Source organism: Chiloscyllium plagiosum, chromosome 23 (genome assembly GCF_004010195.1).
Source record: "Chiloscyllium plagiosum isolate BGI_BamShark_2017 chromosome 23, ASM401019v2, whole genome shotgun sequence".
NCBI lineage: Eukaryota > Metazoa > Chordata > Chondrichthyes > Orectolobiformes > Hemiscylliidae > Chiloscyllium > Chiloscyllium plagiosum.
The window spans coordinates 15,530,677-15,540,240 of record NC_057732.1 but is presented as its reverse complement, the minus strand read 5'-3'; positions in this window follow the sequence as shown (position 1 = coordinate 15,540,240).

The window sequence follows — 9,564 nt, the reverse complement described above, 5'->3', positions numbered from 1 at the left end:
AAAGAGATTCCAATGATCCAAAAATGTGAATCCTTCTCCCATACACCAGCTCCTCAGCCATGCATTCATCTGATCTATCCTCCTATTCCTGCCCTCACTAGCTCGTAGCACTGGGAGTAATCCAGATATTACTACCCTTGAGGACCTCCTTTTTAAATTTCTACCTAACTCTCTGTAATGTCCCTTCAGAATCTCAACCTTTACCCTTCCAATGTCGTTGGTTCCAATGTGGACAATGACCTCCTGCTGGCCCCTCTCCCCCATGAGAACATTCTGCACCCTCTCTGAGACATTGTTGATTCTGGCACCAGGGGAACAACACACCATTCTGCTTTTTTCTCTGCTGGCCACAGAAACGTCTGTACCTCTGACTACAGAATCCCCTAACACAATTGATCTCTTGGAAGCCGACGTACCCCTCGTTGCATTAGAGCCAGTCTCAATACCAGAAACTTGGATGTTCGTGCTATGTTCCCCTGAGAATCCATCACCCCCTACATTTTCCAAAACAGCATACCTGTTTGAAATGGGTATATCCACAAAAGACTCCTGCAATCTGTACCTTTGCTTAGCACAATGGTCCAGTTTCCAATTCCATTTTCTTCTAGCTAACCCTTCTGAGTTTCTGGGAAATACAATGTGTAATTAAAACAAGGCCTTTGAAAACTCTGTCTCTGTATGATGCTTGATAATTTTGCAACTGCTTTTCCAACGCTATACATTTATTTTCTCTTTCATATAGTCATGCTTTATAATAAACTTATTCATCATCAAGTTTGTTATTAACAAGTTAACAAGTTCTGTAATGGAGAGAAATATTGTTGTTTGTATAAACTAATTAAGCTGCATAAACACATATTCAATAAAAATCTGGAATTAAGAGTCTAATGAATCTTTTGTCGCTTGTTGGAAAAACCCATCTGGATCATCCTTACCTTGTCTGGACTACATGTGACTCCAGACCCATAGCAATGTGGTTGACTTTTAACTGCCCTCTGGACAATTAGGGATGGGCAGTAAATTATGCCTAGCCAGTGACGCCCTCACCCCGTGAATAAAAAAAATACAGATTATATAGCTCTTTGCAAAAATTACAGCTTGCATTAGATATAGTGCTTTAGTTGTATGAAATCAATAGCAGGAGAAAATGGCATAGAGCTTGTTATAATAATCTCAATGTCCAGGTTAATGCTCTGGGGAAAGGGTCTCAGCTCCCACCATCACTAGAATAAAAGTTAGTCTCAGTAACAATGACTACGAGACTGTTGTATGATCATTTGATACCAGTCACTGCCAACATGCAGTTGAATAGACAGCTGGCACAATCTCATTTTCTGACTAACTTTTCTCAGTCTAAAGTGTCAAGAAGAATCAGGCATGGTCTTTTGAGAAGAAGGTCTGTGATGAGAAATTCACTACCTGAGGCTCCAAAGACTGTCCACCATCTCCAAAACAGAAGAACTTCCCATTTGTCTGGATTAGTACATCTCAAGCAACAGTCAAGATGGTCAACACTGTCGAAAGCACTTTATAAACCTACAATCTCCATCACACAGAATGACAATGGCAACAAATGCACAGGACACCACCATTTGCACATTCCCTTCAAAGCCAGACACCATCCTGACCTGGAACTAAATCACTGCTCCTTCACTGGCAGCAGATTAAAATCCGAAAACTCCTTTCCAAACAGCACTGTGGTCGACCTTCCAGCACATGGATTGCAGCAGTTTGAGAAGGCAGCCCACCATCATCTTCTCCTGGGCACACAGGGAAGTGTAGTAAATTTTTATCTAGCCAGTCCACCAACAGCTCATGAAAGAATAAATTAAAATAAAATCAAAGCTCTTTAGAAGAACATAATTTGACAAAAGATAGGAGAAATTAGAGGAAATAATCAAAAGATGAGTAAAAAATAGAACTCTAGAAGCATCTTAAAGGATGGATGTGGGTCAAAAGGCTTTGGAAAGCAATTTCAGAGCATTAGAGTGCTGATGTCTATAGACATGGCTGCCAATGTGAGGATAATGTAAGTGAGGAGAGAATTGGAGAAACACAGAGGGCTGGGTCTTCCAGTCTTTGGCGAAGTCAAAATTGTATGGAACCTTTAAGAGGTGTTCACTGCAAGGCCTATTGAAATTTCTTTAGCTACATCCTGCCTGAGAAAGCTCTCCAATTCAATCCTACCCTTTCTCTACTGCCCACTGTAGAATACAGGCAAGTCGAAAAATGTAACATTTTACTTATTGAAAACAAAAGCAAACAAAAATAAACTAGGAGAAAGTGAGGACTGCAGATGCTGGAGATCAGAGTCGAGAGTGTGGTGCTGGAAAAGCACAGCAGGTCAGGCAGCTTCTGAGGAGCAGGAGAGTCAACATTTCGCACAAAAAACTCTTCATCAGGTTAGCATGTGTGCAGGGTTTAAGTTCAAGGCAAATTAGGAATGAAGCAAAAAGGAAGGATAACAGACATATTACTAGAGATAAGAATTATGAAGATAAGAAAATTAACATTATGGCGCTTTACCTGAATGCTCGCAGTATTTGTAATAAAGTAGATTAATTAATGGCACAAATCATTGTGAATGATTATGACGTGGTAGGCATCACAGAGTCATGGTTGCAGGGGGTTCAGGACTGGCAGTTAAACGTTCAAGGATTTACAACTTATTGAAAAGATAGGGAGTGGGCAAAGGGTGGAATTTCCTTGTTAGTTAAGAATGAAATTAAATCTATGGCATTGAATGACAGAGGGTCAGACGATGTGGAGTCTGTATGGGTGGAGTAGTGGATCCACAAAGGCAAAAAAATACCATAATCGGAGTTAAGTACAGACTTCCTAACAGTAGTCAGGGGCGCAAGATGTACGGGGAAATAGGCAGGGCACGTCAGAAAGACAAGGTCACGGTGATCATGGGGGACTTCAATATGCAGATAATGTTACCGGTGTATCCAAAGAGAGGGAATTCATGGAATGCTTATAGGATGTCTATTTGGAACAGCTTATGATGGAGCACACAAGGGAGCAGGCTATTCTGGACTTAGTGCTTTGTAATGAGCCAGATTTTATAAAAGATCGTAAACTATGGGTACACTTAGGAGGCAGTGATCATAGTACAGTAGAGTTCAGTCTGCAGTTTGAAAGAGAGAAGGCAAAATCAGATGTAACGGTGTGATAGTTAAATTAAGGTAATTAGAGGGACAGGAGAGAGGAACTAATGAAAATGGAATGAAGCAGAGTCGAGTGGGGAAGACAGGAGAGCAACAATGGCAGGAGTTTCTCAGTGTAATTCAGGACACAGTATAGAGGTTCATCCCAAAGAAAAGAAAGATTATCGGGGGGCTGGTGAGGGGGGTGGGGGGCAGGGGGTGTGATTAGACAGCTATGGCTGACAAAGGAAGTCAGGAAAAGTATCAAAGATAAAGAGAGAGTGTATAAAGTGTCCAAGAGCACTGGGAAATCAGAAGGTTGTGAAGGCTACAAAAACAAACAGAGGATAACAAAGAGAGAAATAAGTAAGAAGAGGATCAAATATGAAGGAAGGCTAGCCAGTAATATTAGAAATGATAGTAAAAGTTTCTTTCAATACAAACAAGAGGCAAAAGTAGATATTGGGCTGCTCCAACTTGATGCTGGAAAATTCATACTGGGAGATAAGGAAATGGCTGAAGAACTTAATAAGTACTTTGTGTCAGCCTTCACAGTGGAAGATAGGAGTAATATCCTAACAATTAAGAAGAGTCAGGAGTCAGTGTTGAGTATAGTAGCCATTACAAAAGGGAAAGTGCTAGAAAAGCAGAGTTGAGTATGGCAGCCATTACAAAAGGGAAAGTGCTAGAAAAGCTAAAAGATCTAAAAATTGATAAATCTCCTGGCCCTGATGGGCTACATCTTAGACTTCTGAGGGAGGTGGCTGACGAAATAGCAGAGGCATTGGTTGTGCTCTTTCAAAAATCACTGGAGTCAGGGAAAGTTCCAGATGATTGGAAAATCACTGTTGTAACCAATTAGCCTAAACTCGGTTGTAGATAAAATTCTAGAATCCATCGTTAAGGATGAGATTTCTAAATTCTTGGAAGTACAGGCTCAGATTAGAACAAGTCAGCATGGATTTAGTAAGGTGAGGTCGTGCCTGACAAATCTGTTAGAATTCTTTGAAGAGGTAACAAATAGGTTAGACCAGGGAAACCCAATGGATTTTATCTATCTAGATTTCCAAAAGGCCTGTGATAAGGTGCCTCACGGGAGGCTGCTGAGTAAGGTGAGGGTCCATGGTGTTCGAGGTGAGCGACTGCCATGGATTGAGGATTGGCTGTCTGACAGAAGGCAGAGAGTTGGGATAAAAGGTTCTTTTTCAGAATGGCAGCTGGTGACAAATGGTGTCCTGCAGGGTTCAGTGTTGGGGCCGCAGCTGTTCACTTTATATATTAATGAGCTGGATGAAGGGACTGGGGGCATTCTGGCGAAGTTTGCTGATGATACGAAGTTAGGAGGACAGGCAGGTGGTACTGAGGAGTCAGGGAGACTGCAGAAAGATTGAGACAGTTTAGGAGAGTGGTCCAGGAAATGGCTGATGAAATTCAATATGAGCAAATGTGAGGTCTTGCGCTTTGGAAAAAAATATACAGGCACAGACTATTTTCCGAAGGGTGAGAAAATTCATAAAGTGAATTCACAAGGGATCTGGGAGTGCAAGTCCAGGATTCTGTAAAGGTTAACTTGTAGGTTGAGGCCATGATTAAGAAAGCAAATTTAATGTTGTCATTTATCTCAAGAGGGTTGGAATATAAAAGCTGCAATGTGCTTCTGAGACTTTATAAAGCTCTAGTTAGGCCCCATTTGGAGTACTGTGTCCAATTTTGGACCCCACACCTCAGGAAGGACATACTGGAATTCATTACCATAAAGTGCAGTGGAAGCCAGGACATTAAATGTCTTCAAGGCAGAGATAGATAAATGCTTGATCTCGCAAGGAATGAAGGGCCATGGGTAATGTGCTGGTAAGTGGAGTTGAAATGCACATCAGCCATGATTAAATAGTGGAGTGGACTCAATGGACTGAATGGCCTTACTTCCAACCTATGTCTTATGATCTTATGGTCTTATTAGGAATGAGGCTTGTTTTTTTTAAAAAAGAGATGTGGCTGTGGTAGCAAGTCTGCTTCAGGGCACAGTGGACAACCTGGAGGTGCAGTGAGAGAGAAGCACACCGAGGTCCTTGCAGAAAGAGGAGGATAACTTCTTCCATGTAGGCATCCTTGGAAGAGACTTCACAGTAAGGTTAAAATCATCTAGGAGACAGTGAGGACTGCAAATGCAGGAGATCAGAGTCGAGAGTATGGTGCTGGAAAAGCTCAGCAGGTCAGCCAGCATTTGAGGAGCACAAGAATCTACATTTCGGGCAAAAGTCCTTCATCAGGAATGTGGTGATGCAAAAGCCTTCATCACGCTTTTGCCCGAAACGTCAATTCTCCTGCTCCTCGGATCCTGCCTGACCTGCTGTGGTTTTCCAGCACCACACTCTTGAAACAAAAATAAAGCTAACTGAGGCTGAACTACACTCCCATGATATCACGGATATCGGCATCGTGATCAAAGATTAGTTATCAAACAAAATTCGAATGCTCTTACCCACTACAAAGAGATATCATTCAGGTTCTGTCTGGCTTCTAACACCCATTACTGCTGAGCGCTATCATGGACAACAACAGCTCCCCACTCCCCAGTAGTATCCAGTCTTCCTCCTTCGAAGACTTTGTGCGTTCCCTAGGTCAGTTCCTAAGCATCTAGCACGTTATTCTCCAACTGTGCAGTGCACAGCATGCCACAGCCTGTCTAAACTGGAGCACATCCCCAGACTGGGCCAAGCAGCAGAACCACATCTCCAATGCGGCCCTGGTCAAGGCATAGGCAGCACTGTTTCTGTGTGCTGCATCAGTGCTGGAGCCACAGTCGCAATACCTAACTCATGTTCCTCAGTAATCAGCCTTTTTAAGGCATCTGGACCTTCAAACATACCAGGTACATGGGAACACACCAGGATAAAGGGGTTGTGGTAGCTGGGTAGTGGGCGCACAACTCTAGGAAGTGGCAGCAGTGATCACAGCACACCTGAACATTAACAGAATAAAACCCATTCCTGTTGTTGATTTCTGCAGTGCTATGACGCTGTCCTCTCAGTTGTTGGCATCCTGTACCTGGAGGATCACAGTGATTTTCCCAAATCCTACTGTCCAGGCTGCAGCCCTGACCTCCTCATAACAAATAGGCTTTGGTCATTGAGTTCTGAAAAAGGATCACTGGACATGAAACCTAATTCTGTTTTCTCTCTTCACAGATGCTGACAGACCTGCTGGGTTTCTCCAACCATTTTGGTTTTTGTTTCCTCTGTCTTGATGTATTTTGGTGTATGACTGAGAGATTCCACACATCACACATTGCTCCCTGGAAGGGGTCAGTTGCTTAGCATCGCAGTGATCTTCACAGACACACGAGAAGGATATCCTCCCACTACTGCAGGCCTCAGTTCCAGCTCCAGCATCCACACAGCTCCATCACCACATCCCACAACATATGAAACCTGTATTTTTACTGTGCCTCACTCATCCCCAGGAAATGGAGTCTTGTCTGGAAAACTCTGGGCCTCCTATACACACCATGAATCTTGAGGGTCCTTGTTTTTGTCACCTCACTTGGAACTAGGTGCTCATTCTCCTCTGTGGGAGCCTGCTGTTGATGCTGTGCTTGTTGCCAGCCCTGCTCCTCCTGAATCCATTGCCACCTTCTTAGGAAAGCAGCCAGAGTGACCAACATGTTACCAGAAGCAGGGTAAAGGACTGTGGCTGAAAGAAGTGAAATTGGACAGAGAAGGAGTGAAACAGTTTCTCAGACATCAGAACTGACATCAAGGTGAAGTCTGAAGTTGAGTGCTGAGCACTTCAGCACAAACAGAGGCATCCTAGATATAGATAACAGAGCATATGTTTCTACTGTCCAGCCCTATTCAGACTCAGCTTGTGCAGCAACTTGGTGAAGGTACCATGCTGGCTGAGTGACCACCCAATGTCAATTAAGAGGGCGTTTCTAGAGTGTAAATCCATCCTTCCAACTTTGGGCCTATATCAAACACAATCTAGACAATATCCTGGCTTGGGCTGACAAGTGGCAAGTACCATTCACACCCCACAAATGCCAGGCAATGACCATCTCCAATAAAAAATAATCTAACCTGCACCCCTTGACATTCCGTAGTGTTACCATCACTGAATGCTTCACTGTCAACATTCTTTGGTTACCATTGTCCAGAAAAACACGGTGACTACAAGACCAGATCAGAGGTTGGTAATACTGTGGCTAGTAACTCACCTGACTCCCCAAAACCTGCCCATCATCTACAAATTACAATTCAGGAGTGTGGTGGAATACTCTCCACTTACTTGGATAGCTAGAGCTCCAATTGCACAGAAGAAGCTTGATACCTTTCAGGACAAAACAACTTACTTGTTTGACACCATGCCCACAAAAACATCCACTGATGGTCAGTTGCAGCTGTGTGTATATCTACAAGATGCACTGCAAAAATGCAGCTAAGTTTCTCAGACAGCACCTTCCAAACCCACGTCCACTTCCATCCAGAAGGACAAGGATGTATGGGAACACCACCATCTGAAAGTTTTCCTCCAAGCCACTCACAATCCGACTTGGAAATATATTAATTCCTTCATTGTCACTGGGTCTAAATCCTCAAATTCCCTCCCTAATGTCAGTGTGGGTCAACCCACAGTAGGTGGATTGCAGAGGTTCAAGGCACCACCTTCTCAGGGGTTACTAGAGATGAGCAATAAATACTGGCCAGCCTACATCCCATGAATGAATAAAATAAAAAAAATCTCACTCTATTCAGTACAGGCTATTGTAATATTCACATGACAGATAAGGACTTGAACTTGTAAGATTCACAAGGACCCCTGGAAGAATAATAGTTCTCCTCCAGCCAGCAGTAGCCTTTCATAATGTTGTTGCTGATAACTTCCACAGTATTGAAATTCTTGATGTGAATTTGCAACACCAATAACAAATCAGCATTTGATCAGCATTTGACCCCTAAGCACCCTCTGTAGGTATAGCCAATGGTTGCAAATTTCAATGGTGCTGGGCTTTTTAATTACTTTCATGTCTTTTTTTGCTACAATGATGTGACATCCAGAAAACATGAAACCCATTGTTTGGCCCATCAAGCTCATATTGACTCCACCCACCGTGGTCACCTTTCTAATCTCACTGAAAACCTAGAGAAAGGACAGTGATGATGGGGAATGCAGTTCATTGTGGACAATATCGGCATTAGGCTCTATTTCAGTGTCAGGAATAACCCCCCCAACCACAGAGCCTCCATGTGGCCTACTACCTTGATGTGCCATTTCCATTAGTTCCAATTACCTTCATGTTCAGACCAATCACATTAATTTCAGTTACAAATTGTCCTCCCTGCCCCCCAAACTCCAATGTCACAACTTGAGGATAACCACTCTGTTCTTTTATGTTCCCTCTGTGGAGGTCATTATGCTGGTTACAGTTAATAAAGTCCCCATCTATAGCCTATGCCATCCAATGCATTGTCCCCTCATCCCTTCACCTATCAATGAGAATTTTAAAATCAGGGTGTTTGAAGACCAGAGTGAATAGAGTTTGGGAAGCACATGACGACTTTTGTCAGCTTCATTTCGAGCAGAAACACAATCATTGATCGAGCTACAAAATAAACAAAGGGTTTAACTCAAACAAACATTCTTAAAATAGGAAACTCATTTATATAAAAAAAAACTTTTGCATGAACATTATTTTATTAGATTTGTCTTTTTGTTAATCTCCAGGAAATATTATATACGTATGCAAAAGAGAGACCAGTCTGTACAATATGGCATAGTCTAAAACAAACCATTGAGCATGCCCAAACACTTTCCCCATACTCTGGTTTCTCCTGTGAGAACCAGAACTAAATGACACAGTTAAAACTTGATGAATGTAAGTCATTCTAACAGATTGATAGGAACTATGTTAATCTTGTCTATACATTACTATTGGGAACTTACCTAGCCTTGAAGAGACCTGCAGTAAGCGTTCTAAGGCTGTGGTTGAATACGGTACTCAATGCCTGTATTAATTGACAGACGGAGCTCTGCTCATGGGCACCTTGATATTTTATCAGAGACCTCTCAATGTCACAGAACTCTAAATAACAAGTGAAAGTGAAGGCCTTATGAGATCTCTGAAGGAGCTGACAGTCTCTTTTAAGATGCTGCAACATTAACTCAATAATAACCAAACATTGAAAAGTTATAGTGCTGACTCTAACAATTTAGTACTGCCGGCACTGAAATGAGTTGTCAACACGGTTACTCAGTATTTGTTTATGCAGCGAACCATCCAGTGGTATGTGACCATCTCATTAAAATACAATCAGGAGTGAAACACATGGGAGCTCTGAACTCTTACCCAGTCAAAATTCAATTGAAAGAAATCCTGGTGGAAAATGGAGATTTGTAGGGCCCATTGTTTGAGAGC